Source organism: Dendrobates tinctorius, unplaced genomic scaffold (genome assembly GCF_039654945.1).
Source record: "Dendrobates tinctorius isolate UK_male_01 unplaced genomic scaffold, ASM3965494v1 ptg000116l, whole genome shotgun sequence".
Classification (NCBI taxonomy): Eukaryota; Metazoa; Chordata; class Amphibia; order Anura; family Dendrobatidae; genus Dendrobates; species Dendrobates tinctorius.
The window spans coordinates 15,860,350-15,873,745 of NW_027361784.1; positions in this window are offsets into that span (position 1 = coordinate 15,860,350).

Genomic DNA, 13,396 nt, shown 5'->3' on the forward strand with positions numbered 1-13,396 from the left:
ACAGTTATTAAGTCTCCTCTCAGTCTTCTCTTTTGCAAGCTAAACATTCCCAAATTCTGCAACCTTTCCTCATAAGACAGGGTTTGCAGACGAGTCACCATTCTGGTCGCTCTTTTCTGAACTTGCTCCAGTTTGTTGATGTCTTTTTTAAAATGTGGCGCCCAAAACTGGACACAGTATTCCAGATAAGGTCTGACCAAAGAGTAGTAGAGGGCAATAATGACTTCACGTGATCTAGACTGTATGCTTCTGTTAATACATCCTAGAATTGCATTTGCCTTTTTTGCTGCTGCATCACACTGTTGACTCATACTCAGTCTGTGATCTATTAGTATACCCAAGTCTTTTTTACATGTGCTGTTGCTTAGCCCTATTCCTCCCATTCTGTATATGCTTTTTTCATTTTTATTGCCCAGATGCAGTACTTTGCATTTTTCCCTGCTATAAACCATTCTGTTAGTTGCTGCCCACTGCCCAGTTTATTTATATCTTTTTGAATCCTCTCTCTCTTCTCTAGTATTAGCTATCCCTCCTAGCTTTGTGTCATCAGCAAATTTAATCAGGTTACCCTCAATTCCTTCATCTAAATCGTTGATAAAGATGTTGAACAATACAGGGCCCAGGACAGAGCCCTGTGGTACCCCACTTGAGACATTCTTCCAACTGGATGTGCAGCCATTTACGACCACTCTTTGGGTCCGATCACTAAGCCAGTTATGAATCCACCTAACAGTTGCCTTGTCCGTTCCATACTTAGTCATTTTTTCAATAAGGATTGTGTGAGATACTTTGTCAAATGCTTTGCTGAAGTCAAGATATATTATATCAATAGCATTTCCCTGATCCAATCAGAGATTCTGTCATAGAAGGAAATTAAGTTAGTCTGACATGACTTATTAGTTACAAACCCATGCTGACTCTGTTTAATCACTTCATTCTTATTCAGGTACTGACATACATGTTGTTTAATAATTTTTTCAAAGATCTTTCCTGGTATAGAAGTCAGACTCACCAGCCTATAGTTGCCTGGGTCCACCTCCTTCCCCTTTTTGAAGATAGGAACAACATCTGCTCTTCTCCAGTCTTCTGGGACTTCTCCTGTTCTCCACGAATTTTCAAAGATTATAGAGAGGAGTTCAAAAATTTCTTCTGCTATCTCCTTCAGTACTCTGGGGTGTAAATCATCTGGACCTGGAGACTTGAAATTTAGGTTAGTTAAGTTTTTCCTCACTAGCTTTATGTTTATAGATATCCTGGATTCTTCTATTATCTTAATAGGACAGTGACGAATAGTTGTTACATTTCCTTCCTGAGAGAAAACAGATGCAAAATAGGAATTTAAAAGTTCGGCCTTCTCAACATCCTGTCTTACCATTTCATCATTTTCATCTTGTAAAAATCCTATAGGATCTTTGACTTTTCTTTTACTTTTGACATATCCCCAAAATCCTTTATTATTGCTTTTGACGTCTCTTGCAAGCCTCAATTCATTGTCAGCTTTAGCTAATCTGAGTCGCGCCCTGCAGGTTCTGCAGACAGCATTATATTCTTCTTTAGATATGCCTCTTTCTTTCCATTTTATAAACATTTCTTTCTTCCTTTTTAGCATGTGATTAAGTTCTGTGCTCATCCATCCTGGTTTCCTTAAACGCTTCCTATTCTTCCCTCTTTTCGGAATTGGTAACAATTGTGTTTTGAGAATTTCATTTTTCAAGATTTCCCATCCTTCCTGGACATTTTTGTCCTTAAGGATATCCAGCCATTGGATCCCTCCAATTATCTTTCTGAATCCCTTAAAATCTGCCTTTCTGAAATCTAACCTTGACGTCAGAGTCTTCACTGGTCTTCACAGGTCTTCCTCCTCTAGTTATCCAAAATTCTAAAATAGCATGGTCACTTTCTCCCAGGGTCCCAGCCACTTTTACCTTCTCAACCATTTCCTCCCTGTTTATAGGGATTAGATCCAAGGTAGCAGTTCCCCTTGTTTTCTCCCCTATCTTTTGGAAGATAAAGTTGTCAGCAAGAGAGGATAAGAATTTCCTTGACCTGATAGTTTTGCCTGAGAGAGATTCCCAACAAATGTCTGGATAGGTGAAATCTCCCATGACAACTATGTCATATTTTTTGGAGAACTTGGCAATTTGATGCATAAAGAGTTCATCCATATCTTCAGCTTGCACAGGCGGTCTGCAGTAAATGCCTACAATGGTGTCCTTTCCATTGTTGTGTCCTTGTATTCTTACCCAAACAGTTTCCACAGAACTCCCAGTCTCCGAAGCTTCAATCTCTGTGCAGATATACGTGTTTCTAACATACAATGCGACACCTCCTCCTCGTTTATGAAGTCTATTTTCTTGCAAATAAGTTGTATCTTTCTAGCCTTGTATTCCAATCATGTGTATTGTCCCACCAAGTTTCAGTGATTCCATATTTCTTTTCCTGCATTAGTAGTTCCAATTCTCCTTGTTTGTTGCCCATGCTTTGTGCATTAGTATAGAAACATTTTAGTTTGTGATTGGTTTCTCTTTCTCCAATATTTTTATTATTTAGATTTTTTTGTCTTTGTTCTTTCCTTCCACTTCTAATAGCAGAGTTCTCAAAAGCATTTATCATGTGTATGGCTTTTTCTTACCTTTTGCTTCCCACATTGCTCTAGTTTAAAGCTCTCCTGATGAGTGTAGCAAGGTGACTTCCAAATAAATGTTTTCCAGTCTTCTTAAGGTGCACCCCATCTCTAGCAAGTAGTCCATCGTATAGGTAATTCCAGAAATCCAAATCCTTGCTGACAGCACCATCGACGTAACCAGTTGTTCACCTGCAGAATCTTATTCCACCTTCTTGTTCCATGGCCATCCACTGGAAGGATGGAAGAGAAGACCACATGCACTCCCAGTTCTTTCATTTTCTTTCCTAAGTTTTCAAAGTCACTGCAGATGGTTTCCAGGTCGTTTCTTGCTGTGTCATTTGTCCCCACATGTATTAGCAGGAATGGGTAGTCATCAGTAGGTCTGAAGAGTCCAGATATCCTGTCAGACACATCTTTAATTTTTGCACCTGGAAGACAGCACATTTCTCTTGAGGTTATATCCGGTCTGCAGATAGCGGCCTCTGTTCCTCTCAACAGGGAATCCCCCATGACCACCACTCTCCGTTTCTTCTTCACAACATTTTTCTTTCTCCATCCAGGAGGATTCTGAAGACATACTAGGTTGCTGTTTGTGGGCAAAGTCTTATCCTGATGTATTTCCTCATCGTTCTCCTGTGTAAGAGCCCGGTACTGGTTCCTTAGCAGTATAGGCGCTGACTGCCTCCCTATCCTCCTGCTTCTCTGGGTCACATGTTTCCATTCCTCTGTTTCTTCAGGTGCACTTCGAATTTCTTCTCTTTCTGAAACATGAAGAGATAATTCTGCTCTGTCTAAGAACTCTTCACCTTCCTTAATGATCTTTAATGTAGCTAACCTCTCTTCGAGATTTTGCAACTTTTCCTCCAACAGGGACACAAGCTTGCATTTGTGGCATGTGAAGTTTGGCTTTTCCACTGGTAAGTCTGTGAACATGTAGCAATTAAAGAGTCTATGGAAAAAGACAGCAGCAAGGCTTAGAATTTATAAGGCAATAATCACTGATTAGATGCCTGTCATGCACTATACCTACTGCAACACCTCACCATACACGAATTGCAGATAAGTGAGGTATTATTGTATAACATTGAAAGAATTTGAACCGGCCCTGAAAAAATTTTTTGTTGCAAGTGGCAGCAACAAACTCTGGAGGAACTCAAGTAACACTGACAACTTTGACAAATTTTTGAGTACAGATCACCGTAAAAAGCATGAATTGGTCAATGAATCCATGGAAAAAAAGCAGCAGCAAGGCTTAGAATTTATAAGGCAATAATCCCTGACTAGATACCTGTCATATGCTATAGCTACTGAAACACCTCCTCTGTCGCCAAATTGCAGATAAGTGACATATTAGCCATGCAACATTAGCTATCTCTGACGATGTGAGTTGATGTGTGTTATTCAGGACCCAGATTATATAGGGGATGGGAGTGGCTAACAGTGCACAGCTCCAAACCTTAGCTCCAAGAGCGCTCAACAGAGAATATTAACCACTGCACTGCAAAGAAATTTCCACCATTTAATAAGAAGGTGAAGTGATTCTATTCAGTGCAGGAGTAGGAGAACTCAAACGATGCTGTCTTCTGGCTCCTCTCTGTTGCGGTAAACCCATGATACTGGTAAAGTGTATGCACTAAGTGCAGGGGATGCTAAAAATTAGGAGGCACTCCAATATTCCTTTGAAAAGACGTAGTGGAGAGCCTCAGAAAACATTTTTTTCTATTATTGATGAGTATGTATCCTAGACTGGTAACACCCACGCACTTGAAAAATTTTTACCCCTGGGTGGTATACATATATGTCAAAGAATGTTCGAGACAGGCCTCTAAAAATTGTTAATACGGGCATCATAAACACCCTTAAAAAATTTATGGCGAGGGCAGCGTGATCATACTGTTGATTTGGTAGTGAAGGAGGACGAAATCATGAAGCGTATATCCATGTTTGGATGGGAAAGTGTGCATGGGAATAGGACAGGAAAAGAAACACTGGTTTTGAGTAGAGATGAGCGAATATTTCAATGTTCGGTTCAGCTCACAATCACTGAATTTGAAATATTCGCCGATTTAATCGTTGCTTAAATTGCCGAATATAGCTGAACATGCACAGCACAAAAGCTGGTGTTTCCTACCAGTCAGAGAGTCGCGGTTTCCACGCTGTCAAAAGACAGCATGCGCGCTCAACTGTGATCGGAGGTAAAATGTTTTAGCCTGGGGGGCAGTATCCATGGCCTCTTGCTAGGCTATTAATATCATCCCGCAGCTGTCTGCATAGCCTTTGCTGGTTATTAAATATAGGGGGACTCTACATCACCTTACGGATTTCTGTGGGTCCCCCATTTTAATAGCCAGTAAAGGCTAAGTATACAGTTGTGAGATGATATTAGCTATTTCTCACTCAGACATGGATTATGGCATGGGACAGAACAACGGACTGGTATGGTATATTGTTGTGTTGTTATTTTACTTTTATTACAGGAGATCAAGGGCTTTGCTGGAATTAGGTGTTTAAATAAAAATTGTTTTATTTCTAATAAAGGACTTCATTCTGGATGTGTATTTATCATAAAACTATAGGATTAGTTATGGATAGGTGTCTTTTAGACACTTCTCCATTACTTATCTGTGGGTTTGATGTCAACTGACAATATAAAGGTGAAATCAATCCCTCAAAGTATTACCCCACTTGCTACCGCTACAGGACAAGTGGAAAGAGCGAATCTAAGTGCCAGAATTGGTGCATCTTAGAGATGCGCTTTTTCTGGGGCAGCTGAGAGCTGATGTTTTTAGCCTGGGGGGCTAGTATCCATTTCTCCTTCTTTGGTGGTTAATATCAGCCCGCAGCTGTCTGCATAGCCTTTGTTGGTTGTTAATTTATAGGGGGACCCTACATCATTTTTTTAGCATGCCCCATTTTAATAGTCAGTGAAGGCTATGTATACAGCTGTGAGATGATATTAATAGCCTGGGAAGCTCCATGGGTATTACCCACCAGACTATAAATATCGGCCACCAGCCGTTGGCTTTCCCTCTGAAGGTACGAAAATTACGCGGGAGGCCACGCCATTTTTTCAGAAAAATAATCTTTTATTATTCAAATACATGTAAAGTAAGATGCACACACACTGTACCAATTGTATCTGTCACAGACATCTATATATCTACCTATTCTATTTGTATTTACTGTGTGTAGTCCATCACTTCTATCCTTTCAGCTCCTGCTGTGATTTTACTCTTCCACAGCTGCTGAATTACCAGATTTACTTCTATCTATCTATCTATCTATCTATCTATCTATCTATCTATCTATGTAGTATATATACACATATATATATATATATGTGTGTCACTGACATCTACATATATATGTATCCTATGTGTATATATATCTATTCTATATATTCTATTCTAACCTGTCACGCTGTGATTTTACTAAATGCGGCACATGTATTGCCGGATTTTATTATCTCTTTTACTGAATGTTACCGACTTATTCCGATTTTAAAAAAAATGCTCGTGTTACTGATCACGAATCTGAATGTACCATATTTGTGCTGAATTTATGTTTGCCGATCGTTTTTCGAACATATTCGCTCATCTCCAGCTTTGACTTTATGTTCCTCTGCTATCATTCAGTGATGTTGAGAAGTCTGGCCCAATACAGCCCTTGTTCATTTTGATAGGAGTCAGCCTGTCAACATTTTCAGTTGACAGGCAGGTTCGCCAATAGATTTTAATACCCCCCGGTAGCACTAAAAACCCTCTCTAGCAAAACACTAGCGGCAGGGTAGGCAAGGACCTTCAAGGCGTAGAGAGACAGTTCATGCCACGTGTCTAGCTTGGATACTCATTAGTTGTAAGGCACAAAAAAATCATTGAGGATGCTGGTACGGTCAGCAAGGTACTCCTTCAGCATCTTCCAAAACTTTTCCCTTCTTGTCAGAGTACCACATACATCAGAGCCAGGGCGATGGGAGGGTCTGAGAAAACTGTCCCAAACCTTTGAGAGAGTTCCTCTGCCTCTAATGTATCTGGGGTCTGTCTTCCTGGTCTCCATTCCTTCGCTATCCAAGGAACTGTGACCTTTGCCGCCAGCCTTGTCAGCCGGGAATTTTTTTTTATAATTCTTCAATTATGGCCTTCTGGTACTGCAACATTTTACTAGACCTCTCCATCACGGGAAGGAGAGATGTAAAGTTCTTCTTGTAGCATGGGTCTAAAAGGGTGACAAACCAGTATTTAGTGTTGCTAAAATGCATACAACACGATAGTCATGGGAAAGGCAGCGGAACATAAACGTAGCCACATGTGTTCCAGACTGTCAACACCAAATTCTTTCCTTTCCCTGCCAAGAGGATGACTGTCCATTTTGTCCTCCTCTTCAGGCCATCCATGCTGAACAGACGAGATGAAGGTGTTGTGGGTACTACCGTGTGTAACACAGGCAACCAGCTCCTGTTCCTCCTTCTCTTCCTCCTCATTATCACCCAATCCGCTTTAAGAAGATGAGATGAGGCGGGGCTGTGTAGAATCACCCAGTATAGTTCCTTGCGCCATCTCAACTTGATCTGCCTGTAAAGCCTCCTCTTTAATTGTGAGCATTGAGCATTTCAGTAAACAGAGGAGGATGGTGACACTGATTATGGCGTAATTGCTGCTCACGATCTTGGTCGAGTTCTCAAAGTTTTGAAGAATCGGACAGATGTCAGATATTCATGCTCGCTCATCAGCTCTTATGTGCGGAGGCTGACTGGAATACTGATGGGCATGGTGTAGCTGGTATTCAAATACTGCTCTCTGCTGGTCACAAAGCCTTGACAACATATGTAATGTTGAGTTCCAAAGCGTGGTAACATCGCACACTAGTCAGTGAGCTGGAAGTTGCAAATGTTGCTGCAGCACTGCCAGGACAGCGGCAACTGTAGCTGACTTACTGATTTGGTCACACACGCAGCTTACTTTCTCAAGTAGCTCAGGCAGATCTGGGTAGGTTTTGAGAAACCACTGAACCACTAAATTGTGCACGTGGGCCAGGCATGGTTTGTGTGCGAGGTTGCCAAGCTTCATAGCTGACACCAGGTTACAGCCATTGTCACATATGACCATGCCTGGTTGTAGGTTCAGGAGCAAGAACCACAGATCAGTCTGATCTGTTAGACCTTTCAACAGCTCCATAACCAGGTTCAGTTTGTCATCTAAGCAGATTAGCTTCAGCAGAGCATGTTGCCACTTGTCCGAAGCAGTGCGGTAGTTCTTCCAGCTTGCAACTGGTGTTGAGGTTTCTGAGATGGTGGGTGAGGAGGAAAAGGAGGATTAGTTGCAGGAACTGCTGTAGAAGGTGGGGGCAACCCTGATTGAACCAGGGTCCGCAATCCTATGTGTCTTATAGATGCTTATCCATTACTAACCTGAGTTTGATGTCACCTGACAATACAAAGGTGATATCAGCCTCACAAATATTACCCCACTTTCCACCACCACAGGGCAGGTGGGAATCATAGAATTTTAGAGTAGGAAGGGACCTCAAGGGTCATTGTAACCCCTGCTCAATGCAGGATTCACTAAACCATGTGTGATACTTATTTTCCTCGCATATTTACTTAACATTCTATCACATTCATGTATTAGTTATCCAGATCAGTTGCTTATTATTAGCTAATAGTAATGCTAAAGGTCATTGCAACTGAAGTTATATCAGCTTCACTGTTTGCAATGCTATCTAAAATGTGTAAATTAGAATATATGCTGCCATTTTGAAAACTAAAAGAACACAGGGTGGGCTCTACAAAAGCAGCATTTGCCTTGCCAAGCTTCTTATCTAATTCATATCTAGGCAGTATAGAAAGATATATTCAAAATAGCTAATTTTTGCCTTAAAATCAATGATCAGGCAGTAGAAATGAGCCAATCGCTTCATGCAATCCTGATCCATGGTCTGGGTCAGAGTACTCTGGTCGTGGACAGAACCTGTGTGAATGTAAAGTATAGCGTGGCACTACTACAGGGTGCACAAGTAAGTTACCCAGACCAAAGTGAATAATAAAGTAACTTGGCGCTCAACTGAATGATCCTTTCAAGATAAGATATTTATTTTTGCAGTCAGAAAAATTCAGTCACAAAAAGACGTTTCGGCCTACAACTGGCCTTCATCAGTCTGCTGTAATCAATTCAAAACAAAATACAGAAAAAACGAAGTCATAATATGTCCTCATAATCAGTACAGTGAGGCGTAATATGCGTTTGCACTTATATGTCCAGACATGTAATATAGTACATTATAATACACATAAAAAACAGAAAGTTAAGCACATTAACCCTGTGATAATACATAAGGAGAACCAAATGGGGGAGAAATAGGTAAATTAATAAAAATTGACTAGCCTACCCGACTGCTGACAATAATGAGATTAAGAGTGGAAGACTGTGCGAGTTCCTATAATGGAAAATGAGGTGATTCAGGGTTGTCAAGACGGATAAGTGAGACTATAAAGTGCAGTACTGGAGAAATCATACCTATTGCGAGACAGTGGTTTGGAAGCCACTAAAATCTCCACCTGTCTCTATGACGTATTGTGCTCTATTAGATAAAACAAAAGTCAGGTGAGTATATAACAAATGGTAACTCATTAGGGAGAAAGTGACAAATAGGAATATACACCTGGTAAATCGGGAAAATACGGATGTTGTTAATGAAGATTAAATCTCTAGGGCTTTATGCCTGTTAGGCCTCTTTCACACTTCAGTTTTTTGCATCAGTTCAAATCCGCCAAAAAGTCAGACAAGCGGATCCGTTCTCAACTGATGTGAACGGATGGCACAGGATCCGTTTTCAGACAGATCCTGAAAATGTGGAAATTTAAAGGAACCGCTCTCCGGGAAGGAGAGAGAAGAGAGAGAGAGAAAGAGAGAAAGAGAGAGAGAGAATGAGAGAATTTTTTTTTTTTTTTTTTTTTGTCCGGCACCCGGAAAGAATTTTGGGTTAAATGAGTGTCTGGAGGATCCACCAGAGAAAAAAACGTTGCAAGCTCCGTTTTGAAATCTTTAAGGATGGTGACGGACAGCAACTTTTGGCGGATCCTCAAAAAAACGGATGCAACGGACAGCAATCCGTCACAATCCGCCTATAATGGAAGTCAATGGGGAAAAAAACGGATCCTCAAAAGAAAATTGAGGATCCGTTTTTTTCAAAACCTGGCGGATTGTGACTGATTGTAAAAAACTGAAGTGTGAAAGAGGCCTTAGGAATATATGCCTATGAGAAATAGAGATTTCATGAATAAATCATATAAGAATTTTGTAAAACAAGGTAATTAAAATTGGAAATAAAAAAATAATATTGATAATAAATGAGAACCCGGAGAACTGTATATATGTGATGCCATATAAGGGCAAGGAAACCCGAGTAACGATTATACTCGATCATTACTACTCACCACCTCTCATGGCAGTCTGTTCCACTCATTGAACACCCTTACTGTCAAAAAGTTTTTTCTAATATCTAATCTGTATCTTCTCCCTTTCAGTTTCTTTCCATTGCTTCCCATGTTTTTATGTGCAAATGAGAATAATGATGATCCCTCTACACTGTGACAGCCCTTCAGATATTTGTAGACAGCTATTAAGTCTCCTCTTAGTCTTCTTTGTTGCAAGGTAAACATTCCCAGATCCTTTAACTATTCCTTTTAGTACATACTTTGAAGTCCGCTTACTATCCTGGTAGCTCTTCTCTGAACCAGGAAGAGCCATGCAAAGTAACAGAATTGGCGTGTCTAATAGATGCATTGACCATGGCTCATCCCACTAAATGTCCGCTCTCCTTCTCCATGTGCATAGTACTACTCTCATAGGGTGATGGTAACACAGTGTGGAACTACTTTATTGGACCACCAATAGTCAATAATGTATAGTACAGTCCCATCAAATACATAAGAGGGTACATGTGAAGATCTGAGGTTGTGGATTATAATAATCACCTGGGCAGGTCAATGATGCAACTATTTTTTATTTCATACATCCATGGTTGTACAACTAATACAGGTACAGTTGTGGCCAAAAGTATTGACACCCCTGCAATTTTGTCAGATAATACTCAGTTTCTTCCTGAAAATGATTGCAAACACAAATTCTTTGGTATTATTATCTTCATTTAGTTTGTCTTAAATGAAAAAAACACAAAAAGAATTGTCCTAAAGCTAAATTGGATATAATTCCACACCAAACATAAAAAAGAGGGTGGACAAAAGTATTGGCACTGTTCGAAAAATCATGTGATGCTTCTCTAATTTGTGTAATTAACAGCACCTGTAACTTACCTGTGGCACCTAACAGGTGTTGGCAATAACTAAATCACACTTGCAGCCAGTTGACATGGATTAAAGTTGACTCAACCTCTGTCCTGTGTCCTTGTGTGTACCACATTGAGCATGGAGAAAAGAAAGAAGACCAAAGAACTGTCTGAGAACTTGAGAAACCAAATTGTGTGGAAGCATGAGCAATCTCAAGGCTACAAGTCCATCTCCAAAGACCTGAATGTTCCTGTGTCTACCGTGCGCAGTGTCATCAAGAAGTTTAAAGCCCATGGCACTGTGGCTAACCTCCCTAGATGTGGACGGTAAAGAAAAATTGACAAGAGATTTCAACGCAAGATTGTGCGGATGTTGGATAAAGAACCTCGGCTAACATCCAAACAAGTTCAAGCTGCCCTGCAGTCCGAGGGTACAACAGTGTCAACCCGTACTATCCGTCGGTGTCTGAATAAAAAGGGACTGTATGGTAGGAGACCCAGGAAGACCCCACTTCTTACCCCGAGAATAAAAAAGCCAGCCTGGAGTTTGCCAAAACTTACCTGAAAAGCCTAAAACGTTTTGGAAGAATGTTCTCTGGTCAGATGAGACAAAAGTAGAGCTTTTTGGGCAAAGGCATCAACATAGAGTTTACAAGAGAAAAAAGAGGCATTCAAAGAAAAAAACACGGTCCCTACAGTCAAACATGGCGGGGGTTCCCTGATGTTTTGGGGTTGCTTTGCTGCCTCTGGCACTGGACTGCTTGACCGTGTGCATGGCATTATGAAGTCTGAAGACTACCAACAAGTTTTGCAGCATAATATAGGGTCCAGTGTGAGAAAGCTAGATCTCCCTCAGAGGTCATGGGTCTTCCAGCAGGACAATGACCCAAAGCACACTTCAAAAAGCACTAGAAAATGGTTTGAGAGAAAGCACTGGAGACTTCTAAGGTGGCCAGCAATGAGTCCAAACCTGAATCCCATAGAACACCTGTGGAGAGATCTAAAAATGGCAGTTTGGAGAAGACACCCTTCTAATATCAGGGACCTGGAGCAGTTTGCCAAAGAAGAATGGTCTAAAATTCCAGCAGAGCATTGTAAGAAACTCATTGATGGTTACCGGAAGCGGTTGGTCGCAGTTATTTTGGCTAAAGGTTGTGCAACCAAGTATTAGGCTGAGGGTGCCAATACTTTTGTCTGGCCCATTTTTGGAGTTTTGTGTGAAATGATCAATGTTTTGCTTTTTGCTTCATTCTCTTTTGTGTATTTTTCATTTAAGACAAATTAAATGAAGATAATAATACCAAAGAATTTGTGTTTGCAATCATTTTCAGGAAGAAACTGAGTATTATCTGACAAAATTGCAGGGGTGTCAATACTTTTGGCCACAACTGTAGATGGCCAAAATACTATACAGCAAAAAGCAGCCGACAGCACAATGGAGGAATGGATGCCAGTTCAAATGTTCATGGACCCAAATGAACAATAGTCCAAAATAAGGAAGAGGAACAGCATCCGGTCTGGGTGAAAAATTGTATCAAAGATTTATTCTGCCAGTACAAAATACAACGTTTCGGCCATATTGTGTCCTTTTTCAAGTATAACATAACAGTACATATGGTGGCCTTTTATAGTGTGGCACAGCCAATCACCATCTAGGTAACACCCATCACAAAGAATCCATACATAAAATACATATAAATATATCCATCAGTTACATGTATATTCAATAACACAGCTTATCTAATCGTTAACAATGATGATCATAATCATATTGAAAATATTACAAAAACATTTCATATATAAACATCAATCCCCAAGTCGGCCCACCAATGGTCATAATGCATCAAAGGTATCCATAGAAATAGCGCACCAATCATTTGCAGTAATACATATCCATATATAAACCGCCAATCCCTGATCACACAATGGTGGCGCCAACCCCAATGGACCAATCATGCGTGGACTCACAAATCCCTATATCGGCAGAGTTCCCTCTCCCCATATGACAGCATCAGCCAGAGCCAGGCCACATCAGGAGCGCAGTCTAATGACGCGCGCTACAAGGCCACGGCGAGTGCGCCGCCCATCCCCGCCCAGGTCCGGTCACGTGAAGACTCCATCACCGAACACCGCGCATGCGAGGTGCTATGCGAGGAATCAGCCACACGAACCGCCCACCGGGGGGGGGACCGCGCACGCGCAGAGGCCCAGAGTGCGCGATCACACCACACTCCCTTGTAAACCCGCACATGCGCTGATAAATAAGAGCAAATGTAATACCAATGTAATACCACATTTAAATTAATGAGTCCACACAGATAGACCAAAAATTCCTTTTGTCTCAACATATTGTCCAGTTAGTGGCAGGATTGGAGGTATCTTGAACAAACATTGGAGCCTCTTACAAAAGGGTCTGCCCCAGATATCAGAATTTGTGGATAGGCCATTACTTTCATATAGACGTGGACATAATCTTAAAGATAGATT